The sequence below is a fragment of the Pleurodeles waltl genome, chromosome 8 (assembly GCF_031143425.1).
Source record: "Pleurodeles waltl isolate 20211129_DDA chromosome 8, aPleWal1.hap1.20221129, whole genome shotgun sequence".
Classification (NCBI taxonomy): domain Eukaryota; kingdom Metazoa; phylum Chordata; class Amphibia; order Caudata; family Salamandridae; genus Pleurodeles; species Pleurodeles waltl.
Window position 1 is genome coordinate 50,390,457 of NC_090447.1, and position 27,826 is coordinate 50,418,282.

Genomic DNA, 27,826 nt, shown 5'->3' on the forward strand with positions numbered 1-27,826 from the left:
GGGATTCAGAAGTGGTCACCAAGGGTAGTGGGTTAGAAACCCCAGATCCGAGTGTGGCAAATGCACAATCCCAGTACATGGATTCCACACGTGCACATACATACAGATCCACACACAGAGTGCACAAGAAACTGCAAACAAAACACTATACCCTTGCAGAGAAACCCCTACGCTCATCCACATACACCAAACCCTGTGCACACGCATACCCACTACAAAGACATCCAGGCACACCCGTGGGCACCAAGTACACAGCACAAACTCCGACCCCAGAGACATGCCCCCACTGCACACAACAGACATCGATGCAATGAGGCCAAAAGCAAGCAGAGGTGGGTGAGCCAGGAAGGGGAAGAGATCGAATCACAAAGGCCCGTCAGAAGTTCTAGGCAATTGATATGGAGCTTCTTCTCCTGAGAGGACCACCGACCGCCTGTTTCTACCGAGCTGCAGCGAGCTTCCCAGCCCCAAAGACTGGCATTCGATTTTATCACTACCTCCAGAGTAGCTGCAAATATTGCCCTGCCGTTCCAGGCATCCATATGATCTAACCACCAGGTTATCTCTGCTCTGACTTTTTTGGACAAAAGAATCTGCTCTGAGTACGAACCTTGTGAAGATGTAAAATCTTTAAGCGCTGCAGGGCCTGATAGTGGACGGGCCCTGGAAAGGTCGCTTGAATGGATGAGGCTAGGAAACCCACAAGGCGAACCAGGGTCTTCAATGATATAGTCGGAGAGACAAGGGCTCTCTTTAACTCTTTCTTGATAGAAGTCCTCTTCGTGAGGGGTAATAATAGTTGCGCTCTGATAGCATCTACCCGGAAGCCTAAAAATTCTATGCTCTGGGATGGCGTCAAGATTGACTTCTCTGAATTGATGAAGAACCCAGATCCTGAAGAAGTTGCATCGACAATGACAAATGCATTAGTAGACTCCTTTGACTGAGCAATAATCAGAATATTGTCCACGTAAATGATGAGGTGTACTCCACTTTCCCTGAGGAATTGGACCACCAGTCTTAAAAGCTTGAAACACCAAGGGGCAGACGAAAGACCGAAGGAGGGACCGTAAACTTGTACCATTGGTCTCTTTAGAGGAATTGAAGATACCTTTGATGCGGCCCAAAGATGGGAACGAACAGGTAAGCGCCTTTGAGATCTAATCATACTAGATAATCTTTTTCTTGTAAAATATCTCTCAGAAGATGGATGCCTTCCATCTTGAAGTGATGGTAGACAATCCAGGAATAGAAATCCCGAAGATTCAGAACTAGGTGAGAGCCTTTGCCTTTCTTTTGGACCAGGAAGACTGACCTGGCAAAGCCTGAAGGTTGAGGGCTTGATTTAACTATGGCCTTGTTGAGAAGCAACACAGAGACCTCTAGATCTATGAAATTGATCTCTGTTTGGGAAAAAATAATATTCCGGGGAGCCTTGGATTGTTGGGGGGGAAGTGTAAAATTCCAGTCTGGCCCCAAAAACTTTTTGCAAGATCCAAGCATCTTACGAAATACTCTCTGAAGTGTGTACAAACGTTTGTATTCTTCACCCCAGAATTACTTCTGAAAATGGAATGAGTCTCACCTGTAGCAGTGCCATATGGCCGTCTGAGCCCATTCCAAGACTGCATTTGCGTCTAAAGGTGAACTAGATTATTTCACCTGTACTGCGAGTTCTAGAATTTTTGTGATGGGACCGGAAATGTCAAGCAGTTTATCTTGACAGCCCTGCCAGGCCCAATCCAGACCTTTCTTGGGATCTTTCGTGATTTTGTTTTATAAAGGTCACTAGGTTCAGATCTAGCTCGGGTGTTTCCGCAACCTTGCCCAGTAGTGAGGGGCGTGGGCATTCGGAGCGCAAAATACTACGGACATCGCGATCAAATTCTTTATGGATCCTGTCTTGCACATAGTGCGCCACCTCACTACAAGGTACCCACTCAGTTTATCTGGGATGGATAATGGCCTCAGCGGCATCGGAAATGAAAAGAGGACAATGTCCTCTGCCTCTCGCGGTCGCTAGTGGCTGGCCAATGCGCACAGTGCCTGTAGGAGGCTGGCCTGGCTTGTAGTGGGTACCTTGTGCCAGGTCCAGTTATCGCTTATTAGTGTAGAAGAGGTGTTTCTAGCAGCTTAGGCTGATAGAAGGTAGCTATGGCAAAGCAGCTTAGGCTGAACTAGGAGACATGTAAAGCTCCTACTATACCACTGGTGTCATATGCACAATATCATAAGAAAACACAATACACAGAAGTACTAAAAATAAAGGTCCTTTATTTTTATGACAATATGCCAAAAGTATCTCAGTGAGTACCCTCAGTATGAGGATAAGAAATATACAAAAGATATATGTACACAAACCAAAATTATGCAGATAATAGCAAAAGGAAGTAATGCAAGCACTGTAAAGTTACAGTAGATTGCAATAGGAGCACATAGGTATAGGGGCAACACAAACCATATACTCCAAAAGTGGAATGCGAACCACGAATGGACCCCAAACCTATGTGAGCTTGTAGAGGGTCGCTGGGACTGTAAGAAAACAGTGAGGGTTAGAAAAATAGCCTACCCCAAGACCCTGAAATGTAGGTGTAAAGTGCACCTACTACACCCAGAGAGCACAGAAGTCGTGATAGGGGGATTCTGCAGGAGGAACAACACCAGCAATGCAACAACAGTGGATTTTCGGACCTGAGTACCTGAAAGACAAGGGGACCAAGTCCAAGAGTTGTGACAATGTCGAGAGTGGGCAGGAGCCCAGGAAATGCCAGCTGAGGGTGCAAGGAAGCTGCCACCTGTTGGAAGAAGCTTGGTGTTCTGCAAGAACGAAGAGGACTAGGAACTTCCCCTTTGGAGGATGGATGTCCCACGTCGTGAAGAAGCTTGCAGAGGTGTTCCCACGCAGAAAGACCGCAAACAAGCCTTGCTAGCTGCAAGGGTCGTGGTTAGGGTTTTTGGATGCTGCTGTGGCCCAGGATGGACCGGGATGTCGCCACTTGGATGAGGAGACAGAGGGGGCACCCAGCAATGTATGGAGCCCTCACAGAAGCAGGCAGCATCCGCAGAAGTACCTGAACAGGCACTTAGAAGAAAAGTGAACCGGAGTCCACCCGAAGTCACAAAAGGGAGTCCCACGACGCCGGAGGACAACTCAGAAGGTTGTGCACTGCAGGTTAGAGTGCCGGGGACCCAGGCTTGGCTGTGCACAAAGGAAATCCTGGAAGAGTGCACAGGAGCCGGAGCAGCTGCAAATCACTCGGTACCCAGCAATGCAGTCTAGCGTGGGGAGGCAAGGACTTACCTCCACCAAACTTGGACTGAAGAGTCACTGGACTGTGGGAGTCACTTGGACAGAGTTGCTGAGTTCCAGGGAACACGCTTGTCATGCTGAGAGGGGACCCAGAGGACCGGTGATGCAGTCTTTCGTTGCCTGCGGTTGCAGGGGGAAGATTCCGTCGACCCACGGGAGATTTCTTCAGAGCTCCTGGTGCAGAGAGGAGGCAGACTACCCCCAGAGCATGCACCACCTGGAAACAGTTGAGAAAGCCGGCAGGATGAAGCGATACAAGGTTGCTAGTAGTTGTCTTGCTACTTTGTTGCGGTTTTGCAGGTGTCCTGAGCAGTCAGCGGTCGATCCTTTGGCAGAAGGTGGAGAGGGAGATTCAGAGGAACTCTGGAGAGCTCTTGCATTCGTTATCTGGTGAGATGCCCAAAGCAGAGACCCTAAATAGACAGAAAAGGAGCTTTGGCTACCTAGGAAGGAGGATTGACTACCAAGAGAGGTAAGAGCCTATCAGAAGGAGCCTCTGACGTCACCTGCTGGCACTGGCCACTCAGAGCAGCCCAGTGTGCCACACACACCTCTGTTTTCAAGATGGCAGAGGTCTGGGACACACTGGAGGAGCTCTGGGCACCTCCCCTGGGAGGTGCAGGTCAGGGGAGTGGTCACTCTCTTTTCCTTTGTCCAGTTTTGCGCCAGAGCAGGGCTGGGGGAAATGCTGCAGCACCTAGGGATCTCCTGGAACCCCAATACCCTGGGTACCTCAGTACCATATACTAGGGAATTATATGGGTGTACCAGTATGCCAATGTGAATTGGTAAATTTAGTCACTAGCCTGTTAGTGACAAATTTGGAAAGCAGAGAGAGCATAACCACTGAGGTTCTGGTTAGCAGAACCTCAGTGAGACAGTTAGGCATCACACAGGGAACACATACAGGGCACATACTTATGAGCACTGGGGCCCTGCCTGGCAGGGTCCCAGTGACACATAGACTAAAACAACATATATACTGTGAAATATGGGGGTAACATGCCAGGCAAGATGGTACTTTCCTACAGTGCCTCGCACAACCGAATTCGGTGAGCAATTGAAGAGGAGTGAAGCTCCGATCCAAATCTTAAAATTAATGCCCCAATGCTAGGGTGCTTCACGTTTATTGTGCATGAGGAAACGGGTCACGCGCGAACCTAGAGAGCGAGGCACAGCGAGCCGTCAAGTTTGAGTCCTGCTCCCGCTCCATGTTGCCAACAGATAACAATATATGATAATATAAGAAATACTAATGAAAAGGAAAACCCTTATCTCGGGCTAGAAGCAGCAAAGAAAGAGGAAGGACTTTGTTGCATGAGACATATATACAAGGATTAGATATGATTGGGCAGTGTTATGGACTACTGGAGATCTTGGGATGTGTAGTTTTGTGTTTTAATGCGTTTTCATTGGCTGCCATTTTTTCTGTGCAGTAAAGAGAGAGAAGCATAATCCGAAGCCTCCGGTCCTGAAATAGAATCAGACACCACAGCAGCGGGTCAAGGATCCACCTAGAGGCGGAGATGCCTCAGTCCAGAGAGAATCAGACACCACAGCAGCGGGTCAAGGATCCACCTAGAGGCGGAGATGCCTCAGTCCAGAGAGAATCAGACACCACAGCAGACAGCCCTGCCAAGCTTCCCAGGCCCAGGCTTGATGTGCTGCTCCTGTCCAGTTTTCTCCTTTGAATTCTGGGACTTGTAGTTTCATTTATTCCAATATAAAAGAAGACTACAAGTACCAGAATTCAAAAGAGAAAACCTGGACTGGAGCAGCACCTCACGCATAGCCTGGGAAACATAGCAGTTATGAGCAAATGGAGACAAAGGGGGTAACTTTTAAGTGGGTGAGCGACTAGGTGGCTAGAATGAAGGAAGGAAAAATGGATGGGAAATGGGCGGTTTCTAGCTGGCTCCAGGCGGCATCGTTTCTAGGCGCTTGTTACCAACTATAACAGAGTCACCTATTGTTTTGGTCTTTGCAGTGTAATGAATCTATCTTGGGCTGGTGGCTGAGTATAGACCAGGATCTCTCGTTGTCAGCCAGGCTCGTTCAGGAACCGGTTCCAGGCCACAGAGAACCATAAAATATAACTCTGTACAGCTGCTCCCCAAAGCATCTTGTAAAACGGCGTCCGGCCTGTCCCGATGGTGCCTGTCCTACCTGGCTATAGCTACCAGGGCAGGGCAGGGCAGGGCAGGGCCAGGCCTGTCCCGATGGTACCTGGCTTTTTCACCAGGGCAGGACCGGGTCTGTCCCCATGCACGCTCCATCCTCACACCAGGGTTGTGCTCATCTCCTGCCCGCCTGTAGGTACCAGGGCAAGCCCAGGCCTGTCCTGATGGTATCTGGCTGTAGTTACCAGGGCATCCCCGGGTCTGTCCCCGTGCACGCTCCCTCCTCACACCAGGGTTGTACCCATCTCCTGCCGGGCTGGAGTTACCAGGGCAGGACCGGGTCTGTCCCCATGCACTCTCCCTCCTCACACCAGGGTTGTGCTCATCTCCTGCCGGGTTGTAGGTACCAGGGCAGGCCCAGGCCTGTCCCGATGGTATCTGGCTGTAGTTACCAAGGCAGGCCAGAGCCTGTCCCGATGATACCTGCATCCCCGGGCCTGTCCAGGTGCACGCTTCCTCCTCACACCAGAGTTGTGCTCATCCACTGCAGGGCTGTAGTTACCAGGGCAGGCTTGGGCCTCTCTCGATGGCGCCCAACTGTAGTTACCAGGGCAGGCCCAGGCCTGTCCAGGTGCACGATCTCGCCTCACACCAGGGTTGTGCTCATCTCCTGAACCGGCTAAAGTTACCAGGATAGTTCCAGGCCTGTCCTGATTATACCTGCATCCCCGGGCCTGTCCCGGTGCACGCTCCCTCCTCACACCAGGGTTGTGCTCATCTCCTGCCGGACTGTAGTTACCAGGGCAGATCCGGGCCTGTCCTGATGGTACCTGGCTCTTTTACCAGGGCAGGCCCGGGTCTGTCCCCGTGCATGCTCCCTCCTCACACCAGGGTTGTGGTCATCTCCTGCCGGACTGTAGTCACCAGGGCAGGCCCAGGCCTGTCCCGATGGTGTCCAGCTGTAGTTACCAGGGAAGGGCCGGACCAGTCCCGGTGCACGCTCCCTCCTCACACCAGGGTTGTGGTCATCTCCTGCCGGACTGTAGTCACCAGGGCAGGCCCGGGCCTGTCCCGATGGTGTCCAGCTGTAGTTACCAGGGAAGGCCCGGGCCTGTCCCGGTGCACGCTCCCTCCTCACACCAGGGTTGTGGTCATGTCTTGCCGAGCAATAATTGTTTGTTTGGGGTTTTGAATGAGGCTGCAAGAAGAAGCACAAGAAGTCGGTGCACGCTACAGCTTTCAGGTGAGCACGTGAGCTGCAAACTTTAGAAAGAAGCATCAACTCCACAGCACTGCTTGCTGTCCGTGGAAGAAAGCGCTTCGGCGCACGTCGTACGGGGAAGGAAGCGCTGTACAACTGGAAAAGCTTTTTTTTTTTTTTTTTTTTAAACAGCCTGAATGTACATCCATTCCCTTAAAAACTTCAGTCATTGCTACCAACCACCCTGAGATACAAAGTGGGCGGTGCCCCCACCCTGCACCTCTCTCACCTGGTGACCTACAAACGTTTTTGTCTGGAGGATCATTCAAAGCCAAAGGCTGAAGGAGGTAGACCTGCCAGAATCTATCCTTTGTGGAGAGGCTTGGGAGCACGCTCTCCCAGTGGAGAGGAACATAACTTGAAGCCTGCAAGACTGTGGTGAGGCACTGTGGGTCACTTTAGCAACAGAAAAGGATGATGGACGGAGTGCTGAAACTTTTCAAACACACACCACCAGTCACAGATCTGGGTTTAATCCATCGTTATTTTGCTCACCACGTCGCCCCAGTTTGGACTCAGCTATTTGATTATCAACCTTGACCCTGCTCTCCATGGGAACAGCCCAGCCCGAACTGCCAAGCCAGGTCCTCCCTGGACAAGAAATAAGCAGCCTGGGACCGGTCTCTGGGTATCACCCTTCATCAGCTAGGCTAGCTTGAATCTGATGGCACACTGAGCACGGGACCCACGTCTGGGCATACCCTTCCCACTTGGGGCAACAAATGCAAAAAAAGAACAGATGATGGACGGAATGCTGAACAATGCAAACATTCACCACCAGTCACAGATCTTGGGTTAATCCATCCTTCTTTTGCTCACCAGCCAACCCAGTTTGGACGCTGTGGGTGTGCCTATGACCGTGGAGCTACCGGCCTGCGCATCGAGGGGGAAGACTTAGGGTGACCACATCTTGTGATGCCTAAAACAGGAGTGTGTCACAAAAATAGAAGAAGGACCACAATTCCACTCAACGAAGTGCCAAAAAGACAGCCCTCATCAACACAGAAACACAGAAGAGGCAGTAAGAAAGCAAATAAGATGTCATTTTTAAAACCAGAACCATACCTCCTAGTTAAATTGCTTACTTATAACAGCTTCCAACTAGCCCTGCTCTGGAACACCTAAAAAAGTGCCTCTTACTGTTTTCAGCTGATTCTCTCTAAAAGGCCAGCACATGAGCCAAATTTGCCAAAATCTGTCAGGGCAGCTGGTGAAGTTTGAGGACCCCTGGTCACCCTAGGAAAGGGCGCCTGATCCCTGCAAGGAGACACCTGCCAAAAAGAAGCCAAGCTGCTGTTCCCAGGACTCCTGTCACCCCTTCTCGTCCCGTGGCCCCAAAGGGATTACGACCCAGACTCTCTCTATCCATACTCTAGCCTCTGTTTGTTTAAGGATGTGGTCTCTCGCCCCTTTATCTTCACTACATTCCAAGGCGTAGCACCAAAGATAAGACAAGAGCAAAACTCTGGTCCCTAAGCACCACATCGACACCACCCACTGGGGCCCGGTGGCGGGGTCACAGCCTTCCACCCAACCACTTTCAGAGAGTAGAGCGCTGCAAAAGGGCCATAGGACCTCGTCCGGGGTATGAAGCGCTATATAATGCCACTACTATAGTGTACAGCTTAGGAGATGTGGTGCTTAGGGGAAGGACTGCGGAAGCTGTGCCACAGCCACCTCTCAGCAACTGGCAGAACATCCAAGTCCGCAGCGAACAGGCATTGACCAATGTGTCTCACATTAGTTGTCCACATCAGATGAAGGACAGGGATTAGCCCCACAAAATGGCGCTGTGTTCCCAGCGATGTGTAGCCTACACTCGCTTTAAGACTGATCTTCGCTACATCGCCACGCATACCCTAGTGAGTCATTTCCAGGGCAGGTGAAGGTCAGAGGTTGACTGGGTGGGCAGATGGTGCAGTGTCTTCTGGTCATTCCTAGGTGGGGTCTCATGAGGTGCAACTCTGGGTTTCCCACTGACTTAATCAGCAGCATGCACACAGCAGCACTAGACATAGATGTCTGCTGAGGGGGAGCACAGAGCAGGGGAAAGGGATGGGTGTTACTCAGCAGCACAAGAGACTGAACCACCCAACCCTGAGGAGACCAGTCACCAGCAAAGACAGAGGTGATGGGTTGAATGGGAGAAAACATCAAGACAGCCAAATAAGACCATCCAACTAAAAGAAAACAAGTTACAATAATTTGTGCAGTAAGTCCAGTTAGCCAGAAAATACACCCCAGGCTGGAATTCACCAGCATAATCTCATCATTAAACACTATATGAAATCCACCTGACTTGCTAGAAAGGTAAAGTTACTTACCAATAACAACAATTTTGAGCAATTCTAGATGACTGGAAAATGGTGGGTGCGGGGAGCGTGTTTTCTGCCTGTCTCTTGAGTTTTTCAAAGAAGATGAGTATCTGTGTAAACTAGTCTAAATGCAAACGCAACACAGCATTTGGGATCAACTGTGTGGGCTGGTGTTTGTCCAGGTAGGGCTCTAGGATTGTTAAAGTCTGTAACTAAACAATTCTTCTTAAAAGTAGTCTTCAGCGTGAAATATTTCAGCTTTGCTTTGTGCACTGGTCCAAACAGATGTTTTGTGAGATGTACTACAAGTAGATAAGAGTTCATATGGGTGCTGGTAGGCGTTGGTGGGCAAATATGTTTTGCACATCCCCAAGAGTATTTCATTACTGGAGTTGAAAATAAACTATTTCCTTAAGTTTCCCTTGTGTATGCAACTATGGCAGACAGATGTGCATGTACAGACTTGCGTGAGTTTTGAGCCCAACAGGTGCACAAAGTATTTCAAAACTGAGTTGGCCATAAAACGATCTATTGTGTAAACTACGACTTGGTGTAGTTCTACATGGTTTACTTTCCCACCCACTACGTGGTGCTAAAACCTTGAGTGCCTGCCTAATCCTTATAAACACTGCCCACCAAAGTACGGAAAGGCTTCCGCAAACACAGCATCCCATAGACAGATCTGCCCTTCACCAATGGTGGCTACTAGACCAATGCGCTAAACAACAATCAAAGACCTTCTCCAGGCCCCCTCAACAAGAAAGGAGAGATAAGCACCAAGTCAAACACTCAGAAAACCACCAGGAGCAGAAACACACCTCTACTTTATAACACAACAAGACTATCGTCAAAACGTTCGTACTACAAACTCTTGCAGACCTCAAAAATGAAATTGGGGCAGTCCGAATGGATCTCAAATAAAGTATGTCCAAAATAAAACACAAATTACAGGACCTGGGCCATATGGTTAACTGCCTGGAAACAACACAAAATTAACAGTTGCTGGAAATAAAGGATGATCTCTCCTGCATGGTGACTGAGACCAAACAGCTTATGACCCCTCAGAAAAACAAGAAGATCTTAAAAATAGATCACGGAGTTGTAATCTTGGCATCAGAGGAGTACCGGGGTGCAGATGGTCCTTGAATAACACAGTCCTGATCCACTCGGCATTGACAGAGCAGGTCCCCATAACCTAAACTCACAGCTACACCCTGACATCCTCATTAGCGCTCATCAATTCAAGGAACAAAGACGCAATCCTGGAAGAAGTGACACAATAGGGCCCCATTCGATATAACAGATACAAACTACAAATCTTCCAAGACTAATCAGCAGTCGTACTCATTAAGCGACGAGCCTTTCGCTCGGTCACGTCCTTCCTCAAAGAAAATAATATCAAATATAGATAAGGACATCCCTTTTGGCTCCTTTCTGAGTGGTTGCACAAACGTTGGACCATCAAACCTATACAGAGTCATGTCAGATGCTGGACTTGCCTCCCCTTGACAGGCACAGTGTCTGATCCTGTCCCTGACAAGACCGAAGAGCCGGATTGGAGGCAGGAGGTGGACAGGAGACCCCAAAAGAGGAAGAGACACTTATGGGACACAAGACAGCACTAGAACAAGTCCAGAAAGTGAGCAGGGTGCCGGGCTCCTGCCCAACAGAATTACTATACCCTAATCCAGCTTTAGGGGATGTGGGAGACCAAGACTCTTAGCTATAATGATGACGTATCTGTGAAACAGAGTATCACATCAAGGCCCAGTGGGGCATTGATATCAGGTGTGAGGCAACGCTAGCTGGCTGGAGTTGGTGGATGCCCACATGCTGACGCTGACAGAGGTTTTACTCCTATATCCTTTAAACAGAACCCTCTGTTTTCCTTTTCTTTTGTCTAATTGCCATTGGAAAAGGTACAAAAAGAACTATTCTGTGATACTTTATTCCATTACAAGGGTTCAATAACTCTACCAGATATGGGTCAAACTGTTGCACATTCTGGCGTATAATTTTTGTAGGGTCTACTGGAGACTTGGGAAGGGGAACCCGCCCCCAAATTGCCCTTCTATAGCATTTGTCCGATTTGGAAAGATGAGTGAACACAACATCAACTCGAAATTTGTACCAATAACCAATGACACACTTATTGTAACTATACAGAATGTAAGGGGCCTTAACAACCCACGCAAAAGCCACTCTATCGTGAACTAACCATGTAAGACACAGATGTGAGGCTCATTCAGGAGACCTACCTGTGAAAGTGAGAAAAATCATGTCTGAAATCAATGGATTTTCTCAGCCAAGACTGCAAGTGTAGTGATTTTTATTCATCGCCGATGTTCTCTGATGGTGGAAGAAACTTTCTCTCAGAGATAACACTGGTCAGTGGATCGCATTAAGGGGAACACTGAGAGGTGAACCAATAGCCTTGGCCTTCATATGTAGCCCTCACCAATGGCAGAAACAATTCCTAACAAAGACGGTCAGCTCTCTTTACAGCTGGTCCTTAGTGCCAAACATAATATGGGGAGACCTCAACTTAGTTTCTGATCAGGAGTTGGACTCAGATAAAGCAGGCAGGGGAGATTCTTCATCCCTATCAACAGTAGGCAAAGTCCTTCTAGAAGAATTGGGACTAGTCCATGCCTAGAGACCCTTGCAACCCTTGGGTCGAGATTACTCACACTATGCGGGAGTGCATTGTACATATGCCAGGCTGCATTATAAATATTTAGATAAACAATTTGCTCCAGGCCTTGTTGAGACAATCCAATATTCCATCAAACTCTGAGACCATGGACCGGTTCCTTGCACTCTGAATTTTATGTGGATTAAGTCCACAGGAATCGAGGAACCTGGCAACTACAGGATTCCCTATAGAAAGGCCCATTAATAATCTCCAACATAAAGGCAAGTATTTCAGACTATATTTCACACAATGACACAGGAATATAAAAGTTGACACTCTTTGGGAAGCCCTCAAAGCCGTCCTCCAAGGTAATTTTCATTGCGAGGCAGCCCTCCTGGGCAAAATACAAACGGCATTGTGAATAAAGCTTACGGAGGAGCTTGGGAAGCAAGAACTCATCCACAAACAGATCCATTCCTAAAAAGTCTGGAGGAAACATCTCAGGTTATGCAGCCAGATCAGAACTCTTGAAACTGATTGGGCAGCATACTGGTTGGCCTAACTAGAAAAATAACATGCACTAGGCAATAAATATGGCAAACTGGCCAACCTGCTAAAGACACAACAAGCTAAAAGCACAATAGCTGAAATTAAATCATTAAATGGACAAAAACATACCAATGATATAGCAAAGGCCACATGCTTTCATGAATGTTATTCACAACTCTACACGAAAGAGCCCACAAGCTTGCTAACTTGAGCCACCTACCTAAAGGAGGCCACTTTACCTTCAACAGGAAGATGGGGAATGCCTTGACAAGCCCGTAATGAAATAGGCGATTGTCATGGCTTAATCCCAATTGTGCCCTTCCAGACCATGAGGCCCAGGTGGCTTTGCAGCTGCCTTCTATAGATGCTTTGCTCTGGCACTCCTCCCTTTACTTCACGAGGTCAACCGCAAGATGATCCAAGGGGCCCAGGTGACCCCCACTTTGTCTGAACAACCATCTCTCTGATCCTCAAGACGAGCAAGGAACCGAGTGACTGTGGATCATATGAAAGTAGCAACACAGAGTGCAGACCTTAATGGGGAAGTCAGTGCAACCAATCAGGCTTCATTCAAGACTGACAGGCAGGGGATAGTACCAAAAAGGCCTTACATCTCCTGGACACAGGGAACACAAGGTTTAAACAATCTCAGTCATCTTCAAAAAGCGTTTGACAGGATTGACTGGGAATTCGTGGCAGACACGTTGATGGCGTTGTGAATGAGGGAGTGATTCATGAGCTGGCTTCTGCAGGGTACAGTCACCCCAGAGCTAAGATTAGAGTCAATGGACTTCTCTCATCGACTGTACATCCAAACCCAAAGGTGGAAAAATAAAACTCAGGATGGTGACACCGTACATGGGCATCGTGGGCTCACACTTGGTGCCATTGGGTGCAAATAGGACTCCCTCCATTGGTCAACACTCGCAGTGCAAAACCCCTGCAGTGGCCAGACGCCTGCTGACCAGGTGGTCCTTTCTAATGCAGGCCTGCTTTGTCCTATAATCAGAACACTAAGCTGACGCTGGATGGTGTTTAATGTTCATATTCATCAGCTGTAACTATACATGTTTGTGTGTGTAGGAATTTATGTGGTGTAGCTTCGTAGCTTCGAAGAACAGTGCATTATACAAAGGTGGAGCGAGGAAGGGGATGGAGGCATGACCCAGAAGACTATCAACTGGGAACCATCATACAGAGTGTTAGACCGGGATGAGGGGCTTGATGGGGAGGTTCTTCAGCTCCTTGCAAAACAGCAGGAATGAGGAAGCTTTTTGGGCCTGGAAAAGGTGGGAAGGGTGTACCAGTTCCTAAGAACAAAGCAAGAAAAAGGTTGTTATTGCCATTGTCTTCCTGCATTTTTTTTGTCATGAGCATGAGGAAGTTGATTGTACTATAAGATTCATGTAGACCAAGAAAGACATTTAAGTTGTTTGCTAGAAATGGTGTTATGTTCCAGATTACCTTTTTGTACATGATGAAGCAGACTGATGGTGAAACGGGCGAGTAGGACAAGTGTGGCAGTCTCTGAAGGTGAAATTCCATCAATCACTCCAGGATCCCCAGTCAGTCGAGCAGTGGTGCAAAGGACCTCTTTGTGGGTGCTCAGCTCTGATTCTGGAACACTGCCTGCACCTCAGATACATGAACTGCATACACACTATATATGATAGATGGTTTATTAAATGCATTTTTTTAATTTTCAAAAACTAGAAATGTCTCTATGTTTTGGAGGGTCACAAAGCAAGCTGGCAGATAAGAGCAGTGTGCTTTGTTTTGTCACAATCAAAACTTAATTTTTTAGATCAAGTGTAAGCGTTCAACCTTGTGTATACTTTTAGTATCGCTTAAAGCGATTTCATTTGTTTGTTGCAGTGTCTTTAAAAATTCTTCCTCGCTAGTGGTCAGGTCTGCCTTTTTCTCCCTCCTTTTTCTGTTTCAGAGAAGTAACCAACTACTGTATTATTCCACTTTGGTTTCTTTATCTGTTGCCGTGACAGACTACTCTGGCATTTCTTTGGTGCTCCCTTTTCACTGTGGGTGTTTTAGGCTGGTAGCTACCTGCATTTTATTTCAGCATTCTGTTTCTCCCACCTCCTCCCATGTCGCTGACATTTGTTTTGGCTTTATTCCAGTGCTGTCCTCAACTCTGGCTCCTAAAATAAGCTTATTTTACAAAAGAAACACCGGGTCTTTTAGCGCACTGCTCACGAAAGCCACAACATGCCATTTCAGGTAGAATGTAGCTAAATCTAGAAGCAATGATGTGAAACTTGCAGAGCCACACATCTGGAGTCTATCTCTCCTGGGCCCCTCCCTGCCAGCACTCAGAACATCACACACAGGGCATTGCTTATCTCCTTTATTGGGGCCATAAATCTTCTAAGTCTGCTGTGCTATTGTTAACTTCATTATGGCTTTGTTGAAATGCGAGGCAAGAATGCTTGCAAGACTTAATTCTTTTAAAATAAAAAGAAATACTTTTCCAGTGTTATTTTCCATCCTCTTTCCTCAAGGGCTTGTGATTTCTGATGTCAGTAGCCGACAGTAACCACCAAAACATGGCAGGAAAAAAAAAATATGAGACAAGTCCAGTTATGAATTTACAATGCCAATAGCTCAAACTCAAGAAAATGCGAGACCTACTGCATTGCAAATGCTTGTTTATGTTGGTAGCAATGGATTCCTTTTCCCTCCATGAAACAAGCTCTGCCTGAAATGATCGTATCATTAAACATACTTCAAACAAGTTTTTTAGTTTTTTATTAAAGTGTGTTCAAATGTTTCATGAGGTTTCTAGCCTGGAATCAATTCATGCAGTAACTACGGGCTTGGGGTAATTCAATCTAACATATGGTAATGCACACACTGGGAATTTGAGACACCATATAGCCGTTCAAAGGCAGGACAAGAGGCAGATCTGTCAGGAACTAAAGATACAAGGTGAAGCTCTTCTTGTTCCATCAACTGAAAGTGACTTTCAGAACCCCTGGGTTCAGAGATCTGCAGGAAGGCTTTATGCTGTTTCAGAAAATGAATGCATTTTTAACTTCTGGAAGCCACGTTTGGATTCTGTAGGAAAGTGCAGTTTTGGAAAAAAACTTTTTTTTTCCTAGGATGAAGCCTTCTGTCATTTTATTGTACTTTTCCCCAGATGTCAGTGTGTGAATTAGGTAAGATAGCCTTTAACGAAGATCCCATATACTTGTTTTACATTATTTTTCAGTGAAAACATGTGCTATGTGCAGGGAATATTTTAGGATGTGGTAGACATTTTTTATGAAAATGCATAGTAAGATTTTAATTTAGCCTTCCAAAGAAAATTTTCTGGGAGTTCAAGGCTTGAAGACAAGAAACTCAAGAAAACACACACATGAATACATTTAACTGAATAAACAATTGCTTGAAAATCGATTGAGGAAACCATCTTTATTCAGCATCTTCACACAGACAAACATGTTCCCTGTTACTGGGCACCCACCATTCCTGGGAATGTGTAGAGAAAGAAAGAGTGACTCAGTGGGGGTGAGATACAGGTCATCCTTTGCGGTATTTAAGGCACATCTCAAGATATGGGAAAGCACATGCAGGCCAAAAACTGCCAGGTTCAGACCCCCATTCATACCCCGGATGTTAGTCCCTGCCATGATCCACACTGCCACTCCTGCCATACTGACCGAAAACTTGATGTAGCCTCTAATAAGGCTTGCGGACAACAAATGTATAAATACACAACCCTTGGCTATATGTACAGATATATAACAAGAAGGAAGCCTGGAATGTAACATAAAGGCAATTTTCATGTCAATTCAATAATAAATCATTAAAAAAAAAAAAAAAAGCACCTTGGCCCCCCTTCTCTTCGAAAAGTAACTTCAGCAAGTGCGTAGTGTCTTTCCATAGGGGTAGGCTTGATGTAAAGGCAGAGGGACGGCATCCCAAGGCAAGCACTCAATGTGAGTCACTGAAAGAGGAACAAAGCTTAAAGGCTGCTACAACCTCTTCGTCCCACTGCAATCTGTAGATTGTCACACGCTCGCTGTGCTCTCTCGGGTACACACCCGCTTCTGGATACTGTCCCACTTGCAGCCCCCTGAAGACGATGCTGTGGTCCAGAGGGTGGTACATGCTTCTACCTCTGGTCTGTTCTCCAGTTCAAGAGGGGTCCTCTCAGGGGCTTGTGACATGGACTGGGGCCCAAGAGAGGACCACTGCACACTTTCATGATTGTCTTTGGTGCTTCGCCTCCTTCTCAGCAGTGTTAGAACAGGAAGGCGCGCAGGTCCTTGGTATTCAGTCATCCCAAGTGCTGCAATGGACTGGATGACGTCTAGTTGAGACTCCACAGACTTGCTTCTCCAGCCTTGTAGTCAACAACCCTGCAGAAACAAATAAGTAATATGGTTAACATGATGGATTTTTTTTTTTTTTATAGCACCTGTAACCAATATTCAGACGATTATAAGCAACTAAGATGAAAGGCTGCATTAATGAGCCAGGATTCAATCTTCAGTCATCTAAAATAAAACCATAGGGAGCATGATGTGTATCTTTATTTAACCAAAATGTAAAGCACCTCTCTCTTCACTAGTCTGAAGCTTGGCATGTTCACAGTAGGCTGTGTCCCTTCTCTTATCATTCTCTGAAATCTGAACCTTTACTATCCAAGGACTCTCTTGATGGTTCAACAATTGGCCTGGCCCTGTACTTTGACTAATCGCTTGGATCCCCGTGCACTTCAATGATGTTTAGAAGAAGCCATTATTGATTTAGGGTAATGGGTCTAGAAGAGAGTGGTACCATCTTTAGGGATCTAAAACAAAACCAGGAATGGAGGTGCAAGAAAGTAATTGTAGTAGTGTTGGTGTTGCTCTGGAATCTTGGCTACAATCAAGACGCTGACTTAAGTTAGAAACTTGACTTGAGTTGCGAGTCGGATTTGAGGCTCTCGGTACAGCATTTCTTCCCTGAGATAAAAGTTGCTTACCTCTAATATTATTGCTTTAGAAAGATACAGATTTCCTTTGAAAATTCTTTATATTTTAAAATACTCCAACCTGCTAAAGTGGGGCTCCAGAAATATTCATGTCCCTTCTGACTATACACATCACACATGTTGTGGCACACATGATGCATAGAGCCATCCTGGAGAGCAAGCACCCTAGGATGTTTAGGCGAGGACAACTAGTTATGATCAGCTTCTTCAATTTTTTCAAATAAAGGTGCAACCAGGGACAATACTGAGCTTTCTCAGGTGAGTCGGGTGATAAGGATTCTGAAGAGAAAAACACCCATCATAACAAATGTTAAGTAAGTTATTCTTCTAATGGAATTATTCAACTCCTCTAAAAATGCATTAACCTTAAAACATGGCTCAGGCACTGCCAGAATCAAGAATGTGTAGCTCTGGGTATTTTACACAAAAACACACACAGCTGGAAGATGCATTGAACTCCTTAATTTCAAAAACAAAACCTCAGAGGAGCAACTGAGACTCATGAAGAACCAAGTATCCGCACAAAACATTTTTGGAACAGAACTAACACTCTTGTTTTTTAGTTTCAACTCAAATATCAATGACTAGTGAGGACTAGTACCTTCAACTGGGAAATAACTTGTTTAATGCCAGTTCTGGTGTAATAACTGGTACTGCAATATCAGAGATGGAGCTCAATTCTTTACTGTTTTAGTCTACTGGTCTGTTTTCTGTTTCTGTGTTTGTAGGCTGTTCTGGAATCCATATGCAACTGTACTTGTTATTGTGGACAACTGAGCTGGTAGGTTGCATCTGTTCCTTTGCTATTGGTGAACAGTATATTTTACCACAGAGTACATGGAGATGGTTTCATCTTTTCTCATTCAGGGTCTGCCTCAAGGTGATTTGGTGTTATAATCTTTAAAAAAGTAAAGCACCAATGGAAAGTTCTCTTCAGGTGTGGCTGGGACCTGGGTGCGGTTTTAGGCTGACCATGATGGAGCGCAGGTTGGATACACCAACCAGGTTTGTCTTGATCAAAGTTAGTACCTTCTGCCCTTTTCTCTTCTTGGCAGAATATGTGGCATCTCTAGGTGGCAGAGAAGATTGGCAGCCAGTTCAAGTGCCACTAGGGGCACGCCCATGCCAATGCCTTCAGAATATATTTAAACCCTAATGCACTTGGGGTTGTCTGCCTCATATGAGGCAGACACATAATAATACAAGTCACTCACTGCAGCTGCTGATCTGATGTAGTATTTCTACAGTGCAACGTCCATCCTGAAAGGCATCTTGGTATTTGAAACAACCCAACAAAAAGTCCATCCTCACAGAAGGTGGACGGATGCAGCTGAAAGGAACCAAGGATGATGAGCAGGGTAATATGGTGCTAAGTAGCTTCCTGAACAACAAAGGACCCTGAAGAAAATGGTATTTGGATGTGAAGTTCATTCCCCAACTCAAGCAGTATAGAGCTCCAGCTGCTGAAGTGGATTTGTGGGACCTCTAGTGCAATGATCCAGGAGGCGTGCGTGCATGGGAAGGCATGAACACGAGGCACCGCGTTTTAAAACACTGGCAGCCACTGGAAAGCTCTGGAAGCATCTGAAATGTGTTTAGGTTTCCAGCCTTCTGCACTGGTAAGTTCTAAACTTCCTGCAGTTTTTGAAAAGGGAAGTCTGGTAGAGTTAGGGACAGACCGATGCAACAGACTGTGGTTTAAAGACCGCAAGCAGTCGCTACAGTTGAGTGTAGCTCTGAGGGAGCCAATGGCTGAATCTCACTCCTGCAGTTGAGTGTAGCTCTGAGGGAGTTGATGGAAGAATCTCACTCATGCAGTGGAGTGTAACTCAGAGGGAGCAGATTAAAGAATCTCACTCATGCAGTGGAGTGGAGCTCTGTGGGAGCTGATGGAAGAATCTCACTCATGCAGTGGAGTGTAACTCTGAGGGAGCTGATGAAAGAATCTCACTCATGCAGTGGAGTGAAGCTCTGTGGGAGCTGATGGAAGAATCTCACTCATGCAGTGGAGTGTAACTCTGAGGGAGCCGATGAAAGAATCTCACTCATGCAGTGGAGTGAAGCTCTGTGGGAGCTGATTGAAGAATCTCGCTCATGCAGTGGAGTGAAGCTCTGTGGGAGCTGATGGAAGAATCTCACTCATGCAGTGGAGTGTAACTCTGAGGGAGCCGATGAAAGAATCTCACTCATGCAGTGGAGTGAAGCTCTGTGGGAGCTGATGGAAGAATCTCACTCATGCAGTGGAGTGTAACTCTGAGGGAGCCGATGAAAGAATCTCACTCATGCAGTGGAGTGGAGCTCTGTGGGAGCTGATGGAAGAAACTCACTCATGCAGTTGAGTGTAGCTCTGAGGGAGCCAATGGCAGAATCTCACTCATGCAGTTGAGTGTAGCTCTGAGGGAGCCAATGGCAGAATCTCACTCATGCAGTTGAGTGTAGCTCCGAGGGAGCTGATGGAAGAATCTCACTCATGCAGTTGAATGTAGCTCTGACGGAGCCAATTAAGGAATCAATGGGAGAGTCTCACTCATGCAGTGGAGAGCATGAAAGAAACTGCACTGATATGGACTGTAAAAGAAAGGTCATCGACCAGGAGGCTGCCCACAGGTTCCCAAAGCGCCACAACACAGCAGGTAGAGAGACAGCTAGTGAAAAGGGGGTTCCCACAAAGCATATCATCAACTTGAGATCATTCTTGCACATAAGTCCTACAGGCTCACATTTTAGCTGCAATGGACCTGCAGGCCACCCAGATTCCTAACTTAGGGAGGTGGAAATTAAAAGAATGCACAAGTCAGAGGGTAAAAATTCCTCAAAACATTGGAATGTTGGGAGCTCCGTTGAAGACAATTACGTGTCTCAGGGCCTATAATGGTTGGTTCAGACTTTGTGCCAAACAAGGCCTTTCGATTGCTTCCTTTTTAACTTAATGTGGAGGAGGTGTGTGCTGTGGAGGAAGCATCTGCTTTGCACATTTTATCGAAGCACAATGGCATGGGATGCTGGAGTGATCTTTTGCTGTGTGCTCTCTATGAAGGCACACCTCTCGAGCCCCGGCCAAAAGGGTTATCAAGAAAATGCAGCAAATTCAGCAACTTTACCTGAACAGCAGGGATAAATTGAAATCTGATGTTTGTTTTGAAAGGCACCATGTGCTAAATCATTTCCATCTTTGCCGAATGACCTATCCGTGCCTCCATAGGAGGTCCAGGCATCTCTGAAGGTTATAGCTGTCCAAATTCTATGATCACAACAACAGGGCCACCGTGTTTAGAGAACCCGAGTGCTGGTGATGCACCTGTCTCTGTGCAATGTTACTAAATTGGAAGTATGGCTAAACCCTGATGTTAGACCTGTGACATATATAAAGTGTAAATAGTGAGGCTGACATGCTGATGCTGATGTTAGGCGCATCCATGCCATGTGTGATGGCCTCCATGTCATTACCCCCGGTGGTGTCAGTAGAATTTAGTGGAGGCACATGAAACAATGCCCTTCCAGCTGATTCACAGTGTACTGCCCCCTGACCGAAGACCTGGTAACCCGGATGCTAAGCTTTACCAGTCTGCATGTTCGCTCGTCAAGCATTAGCCTATGGTGGGTTTTCCAAACTGGTCAAAAACATTGTTTTCAAAAAGGTGATGCATCTCCCACTTCTGAGTAATTGTGGTCCTGAGGGATTTAGCAGAGCCACCCACCTCTCCTGGCAGATAAAAGCAGTGGCGGCTCGTCCTTTAGGGCGGAGGGGCCACGCCCCCCCACCCCATGAAGAGTGTCTGTCAGGCTGAACAAAGGTCAGCCTGACAGACACTCTTCATGCTCAGGTCAGGCAGCCAGGAGTGAGCCATGGGCGATTTGCGCAGACTCCTGGCTGCCTGAGCTGAACTTTGCTGGGCTGAGGAGATCACAGCTCCTATGGGCGTGACCTCCTCGGCCCAGCAAAGGTGCCTCGAGGCCCTCCCCTGGGTGACGAGGAAAGCGTCACCCATTGACACTCTTCCTGGGCGCTTCAGGTTTAAGCCCTGAAGTGCCCAGGGCGAGTGTCAATCAGTGACACTTCGTCACAGAGTGGGGTGGGGTCAGCAGTCTCACTGACCCCATCCCACTCTGTGACGCGGCTGGGACCTAAGGTCAGCCAATGAGGGAAGGCAGCAGTCCCAACCCTCCTGGGACCTGGAGGCTAAAGGTAAGTGTGTATGTATGTGTGTTATGTTTTACATTGAAGTGTGTGTGTGTGTATGTGTGATATGTTTTACATTGAATGTTTGGTGCGCGCGTGCATGTTTGAGTGTTATGAGTGTTGTTAATGGATGTGAGTGCGTGCGTGTGTGTGTGTGAAAGAATTAATGTGTGTGATCTTGTAAAATGAATGTTTGGTGCGTGCGTGCATGTTTGAATGGAATGAGTGTTGTTAATGGATGAGCGTGCGTGCGTGCCTGTGTGTGCGTGTCCGTGTGTGTGTGTGTGTGCGCGCCCCGCCCGCCCCCCTCCCAAAGCTGCCCGCCGCCACTGGATAAAAGACTTTTTAGCTGTTCCATATTCTGTAGTGCTCTGAGCCACACTCAGACATCGGTCTGTCTGGTACATTAGATACAACTTTGTCTCTCCAAGTTTGTTTAGGTGAAACGCTGCGGTGATGTTGTCTGTAAATATTTGATTTCTGAAGATTGACAGAGTACAGCAGTTGCATAACCCTCTGGGAGTACAATAATTCCCTGTTACTAGACAATCGTCCAGACATGGGTACACACAGCTTGAAGCTCTTGTTGCTGGCTTAATTCTATTCTGATCATGTTTGCCAACGACCACAATGCGGATGCACCGGACGGATTTTCTATGTATCTAGATAAAATTATGTATCTTTAAGGTTGTCCATCTCTCCTTTTTATCCTTGGGGCTGTATTTTCCTATTGCATGAATTTTGAACAGTAGGTCGCATGTGGAGACATGGGCTATTCCACTGGCAGATTTAAAGTTTCCAAAAGGAAACTAGGTTCCTGCCTCCCCCTTTCATCTGCACATTATACGTTTGGCAGCTCTAATTAACACATCGTGGTATGTTGAAGTGACTTGTGGAGATGAACATGTGGGATTTGTGTCCTGTTCATTTCAGGAGAATCAGTCCTGAACTCCTCGTTGATATTTTCTCCCTCCATTGCCTTCTTATTGTGACTGCTCATGCCCAGGAGATCATTCTCACCCTCCTCTCTGCTGGGAGCGGATGCACCAGGTTTGAATGACCCTCGAAAGACACATCTAAAACAAAACAGTAGAAGAACAATTCCAAACCCAACCACTAGATGGCGGAATAATGCAAAGAATGTGAATCCAGAAAAGTAATCATGCTGCAAAACTTTTCATTTTCCACTAACATCTGTAGTTCCACCAGTAAACCTTGATACTTTTTTGGAGGCAAATGTTTTAGTGCCTGTTTCTACTTTGACCCCGGATCTTTTGTCTTTTCCACAGTCATCTCAGCTTTGAGCTTTTTGGCTTATTCTACACCTAGACTATTGGGTTTTTAGCTCCAAACTGCTTTTTAGCTTGTTTAGGTACTGAAGGTGTTTTCTCACTTTTCACATCATCAGTCTTAGAATGAGATACATTTCAGGTGTTTCTGCTGCAACTCGCGAGTTCCCCTGGAGACACTTCCTAACACTCAGATCAGATCCTGCGGACCCCTGGTCCTGATCCTCGTCGAAATGAGAGAGTTGTCAGCATGATCTCAACACCCTTGATGAGAAAGTCCAATATTTTTATGTATATGTTTTCAAGGTTTTCAGCTCGAAAAGAGGACATTGAATGAACCGACTATGACTGGCCCAGCACACACTCTGTTCAGGACCTAAAAGGGAAAAATAACTTCTCATTTGCTACTGGATGAAATGCGTGCCGAGTTACTGATGTTTTAACTGTGATTTTCTGCACCCCTGGGACCATCGGTGTCACCCCTGCTCCCGCAAGGATGCATCATTGGGGGCTCTTTGGTCATGTAGCTTCAGAACCTCTCAATTTTTCATTCTACTCAGGACAAGTCTTCAGAAATGGATCATAGAAAATAGAAAAGACGGAGAGTAATCACATAGTGGGGTATTGTGGGCTTATGGGTGACTCCGCCAAGCCCAACCACTTGTTGGCGGCCGCAGGGCATGGGAAACTAGAACTGTTGGAAAAAAGGCACTTTACACCGGTTGCCAAAGCAAACAGGTTCATCTGAGGGGCGCTCCCTCAGCAGTGCAGCAAGATGGCATCATTCTGCGGAGCTGACATCCATTTAGGGAGTGAGTTACCTCATTATCAATGGAAACAGGAGGCAATCATTCTGTAGAGCTGACCTCCATGACAGGAGTGAGTTACCTCCTCAGTAATGGAAACAAGAGGTCATCATTCTGTGGAGCTGACATCCAAGAAGGGAGTGAGTTACCTCCTAATCAATGGAAACAAGAGGCCATCATTCTGCAGAGCGAACTCCATGAAGGGAGTGAGTTACCTCCTCATCTATGGAAACAAGATGCCATCATTTCGTAGAGCTGACCTCCATGACAGGAGTGAGTTACCCCCTCAGTAATGGAGACAAAAGGCTATCATTCTGTAGAGCTGACATCCAAGAAGGGAGTGAGTTACCTCCTCATCAATGGAGACAAGAGGTCATCATTCTTTGGAGCTGACATGCATGAAGGGAGTGAGATACCTCCTCATCAATGGAAACAAGAGGCCATCATTCTGTAGAGCTGACCTTCATGAAGGGAGGGAGTTACCTCCTCATCAATGGAAACAAGAGGTCATCATTCTGTGGAGCTGACATCCAAGAAGGGATGGAGTTACCTCCTAATCAATGGAAACAAGAGGCCATCATTCTGTAGAGCGAACTCCATGAAGGGAGTGAGTTACCTCCTCATCTATGGAAACAAGATGCCATCATTCTGTAGAGCTGACCTCAATGACAGGAGCGAGTTACCCCTCAGTAATGGAAACAAAAGGCTATCATTCTGTAGAGCTGACATCCAAGAAGGGAGTGAGTTACCTCCTCAGTATTGAAGACAAGAGGCCATCATTATGTAGAGCTGACATCCATGTAGAGAGTGAGTTACCTCCTCGGCAATGGAGACAAGAGACTATCATTCGTAGAACTGACATCCATGTAGGGAGTGAGTTACTTCCTCAGCAATGGAGACAGGAGGCCATCATTCTGTACAGCTGACATCCATGTAGGGAGTAAGTTACCTCCTTATAAATGGAAACAGAGGCCATCATTCTGTAGAGCTGACATCCATGTAGGGAGTAAGTTACCTCCTTATCAATGGAAACAGGAAGCCATCATTCTGTAGAGCTGACCTTCATGAAGGGAGGGAGTTACCTCCTCATCAATGGAAACAAGAGGCCATCATTCTGCAGAGCGAACTCCATGAAGGGAGTGAGTTACCTCCTCATCTATGGAAACAAGATGCCATCATTTCGTAGAGCTGACCTCCATGACAGGAGTGAGTTACCCCCTCAGTAATGGAGACAAAAGGCTATCATTCTGTAGAGCTGACATCCAAGAAGGGAGTGAGTTACCTCCTCATCAATGGAGACAAGAGGTCATCATTCTTTGGAGCTGACATGCATGAAGGGAGTGAGATACCTCCTCATCAATGGAAACAAGAGGCCATCATTCTGTAGAGCTGACCTTCATGAAGGGAGGGAGTTACCTCCTCATCAATGGAAACAAGAGGTCATCATTCTGTGGAGCTGACATCCAAGAAGGGATGGAGTTACCTCCTAATCAATGGAAACAAGAGGCCATCATTCTGTAGAGCGAACTCCATGAAGGGAGTGAGTTACCTCCTCATCTATGGAAACAAGATGCCATCATTCTGTAGAGCTGACCTCAATGACAGGAGCAAGTTACCCCTCAGTAATGGAAACAAAAGGCTATCATTCTGTAGAGCTGACATCCATGTAGGGAGTAAGTTACCTCCTTATCAATGGAAACAGGAAGCCATCATTCTGTAGAGCTGACCTTCATGAAGGGAGGGAGTTACCTCCTCATCAATGGAAACAAGAGGCCATCATTCTGTAGAGCTGACATCCAAGAAGGTAGTGAGTTACCTCCTCATCAATGGAAACAAGAGGTCATCATTCTGTGGAGCTGATATGCATGAAGGGAGTGAGTTACCTCATCAATGGAAACAAGAGGTCATCATTCGGTAGAGCTGACCTCCATGAAAGGAGTGAGATACCTCCTCAGCAACAGAGGAAAGAGACCATCTGTTCTGTAGAGCTGACATCCAAGAAGGGAGTGAGTTACCTTCTGCTTAATGGAAACAAGAGGTCATCATTCTGTGGAGCTGACATCCATGAAGAGAGTAAGTTACCTCCTTATCAATGGAAACAAGAGGTCTGTGGAGCTGACATCCACGAAGGGAGTGAGTTACCTCCTCATCAATGGAAACAAGAGGCCATCATTCTGTAGAGCTGACCTTCATGAAGGGAGGGAGTTACCTCCTCATCAATGGAAACAAGAGGCCATCATTCTGTAGAGCGGACATCCAAGAAGGGAGTGAGTTACCGCCTCATCAATGGAAACAAGAGGTCATCATTCTGTGGAGCTGACATGCATGAAGGGAGTGGGATACCTCCTCATCAATGGAAACAAGAGGCCATCATTCTGTAGAGCTGACCTTCATGAAGGGAGGGAGTTACCTCCTCATCAATGGAAACAAGAGGCCATCATTCTGTAGAGCTGACATCCAAGAAGGGAGGGAGTTACCTCCTCATCAATGGAAACCAGAGGTCATCATTCTGTAGAGCTGACCTCCATGAAAGGAGTGAGATACCTCCTCAGCAACGGAGGAAAGAGACCATCTGTTCTGTACAGCTGACATCCAAGAAGGGAGTGAGTTACCTTCTGCTTAATGGAAACAAGAGGTCATCATTCTGTGGAGCTGACATCCATGAAGAGAGTAAGTTACCTCCTTATCAATGGAGACAGGAGGCCATCATTCTGTAGAGCTGACATCCAAGAAGGGAGTGAGTTACCTCCTCATCAATGGAAACAAGAGGTCATCATTCTGTGGAGCTGACATGCATGAAGGGAGTGAGATACCTCCTCATCAATGGAAGCAAGAGGCCATCATTCTGTAGAGCTGACCTTCATGAAGGGAGTTACCTCCTAATCAATGGAAACAAGAGGCCATCATTCTGTAGAGCGAACTCCATGAAGGGAGTGAGTTACCTCCTCATCTATGGAAACAAGATGCCATCATTCTGTAGAGCTGACCTCCATGACAGGAGTGAGGTACCCCCTCAGTAATGGAGATAAAAGGCTATCATTCTGTAGAACTGGCATCCAAGAAGGGAGTGAGTTACCTCCTCATCAATGGAGACAAGAGACCATCATTCGTAGAGCTGACATCCATGAAGGGAGTAAGTTACCTCCTCATTAATGGAAACAAGAGGTCATCATTCTGTGGAGCTGATCTCTATGAAAGGAGTGAGTTACCTCCTCAGTATTGAAGACAAGAGGCCATCATTATGTAGAGCTGACATCCATGTAGAGAGTGAGTTACCTCCTCGGCAATGGAGACAAGAGACTATCATTCGTAGAGCTGACATGCATGAAGGGAGTGAGATACCTCCTCATCAATGGAAACAAGAGGCCAACATTCTGTAGAGCTGACCTTCATGAAGGGAGGGAGTTACCTCCTCATCAATGGAAACAAGAGGCCATCATTCTGTGGAGCTGACATGCATGAAGGGAGTGAGTTACCTCCTCATCAATGGAAACAAGAGGCTATCATTCTGTAGAGCTGACCTCCATGTAAGGAGTGAGATACCTCCTCAGCAACGGAGGAAAGAGACCATCTGTTCTGGAGAGCTGACATCCAAGAAGGGAGTGAGTTACCTTCTGCTTAATGGAAACAAGAGGTCATCATTCTGTGGAGCTGGCATCCATGAAGAGAGTAAGTTACCTCCTTATCAATGGAGACAGGAGGCCATCATTCTGTAGAGCTGACATCAAAGAAGGGAGTGAGTTACCTCCTCATCAATCGAAACAAGAGGTCTGTGGAGCTGACATCCATGAAGGGAGTGAGTTACCTCCTCATCAATGGAAATAAGAGGCCATCATTCTGTAGAGCTGACATCCATAAAGGCAGTGAGTTACCTCCTCAGTATTGGAGACGAGGCCATCATTCTGTAGAGCTGACATCCATGTAGGAAGTGAGTTACCTCCTCAGCAATGGAGACAGGAGGCCATCATTATCTACAGTTTACATCCATGAAGGGAGCGTCTCACCTGTCAGGCAGTCCTATGTACTGTGGACTCTTGCCAGGTGAGCGGATAAATTGGTAATCCCACAGAATGAGCCCCTTTACTGTGTGTTTGCACAAAAGGGGTGACACTCCCATTCACCTGCTAAATTATGAAAAACTAAGCCGTGTGTCTTGTGGTGCCTCCGCAGAATGGCAAGATGTCCACTACTCGGTAGTCAACTTGTGAGGAGTGGTTCTTTGTCACAGGCCACAGAGATTCAACATAATTATTTTAGTGGCACTCAGAAATACTCTTGCTGATCTACTGGTTATGTTACTAGTAAAGGGGCTAACAATAGGGGCAGGGGGGCCTGTGCATGTAAGATTAGCTGGATTAAGTTTAC

At 46.7% G+C, this 27,826-nt stretch overlaps 1 protein-coding gene across 6 annotated transcripts in view; it reads right to left on the reverse strand.

Moving 5' to 3' along the window:
* Positions 1-15,600: 15,600 nt before the first annotated feature.
* Positions 15,601-27,826, reverse strand: part of LOC138249696 (ankyrin repeat domain-containing protein 50-like) — a 307,510-nt gene continuing 295,284 nt past the window's right edge. For all 6 annotated transcript variants that reach the window (XM_069203678.1, XM_069203681.1, XM_069203680.1 and 3 more), the window contains one exon: positions 15,601-16,569. The gene's annotated coding sequence lies outside the window, so the exon portion shown is untranslated. The remainder of the gene's footprint in view (positions 16,570-27,826) is intronic.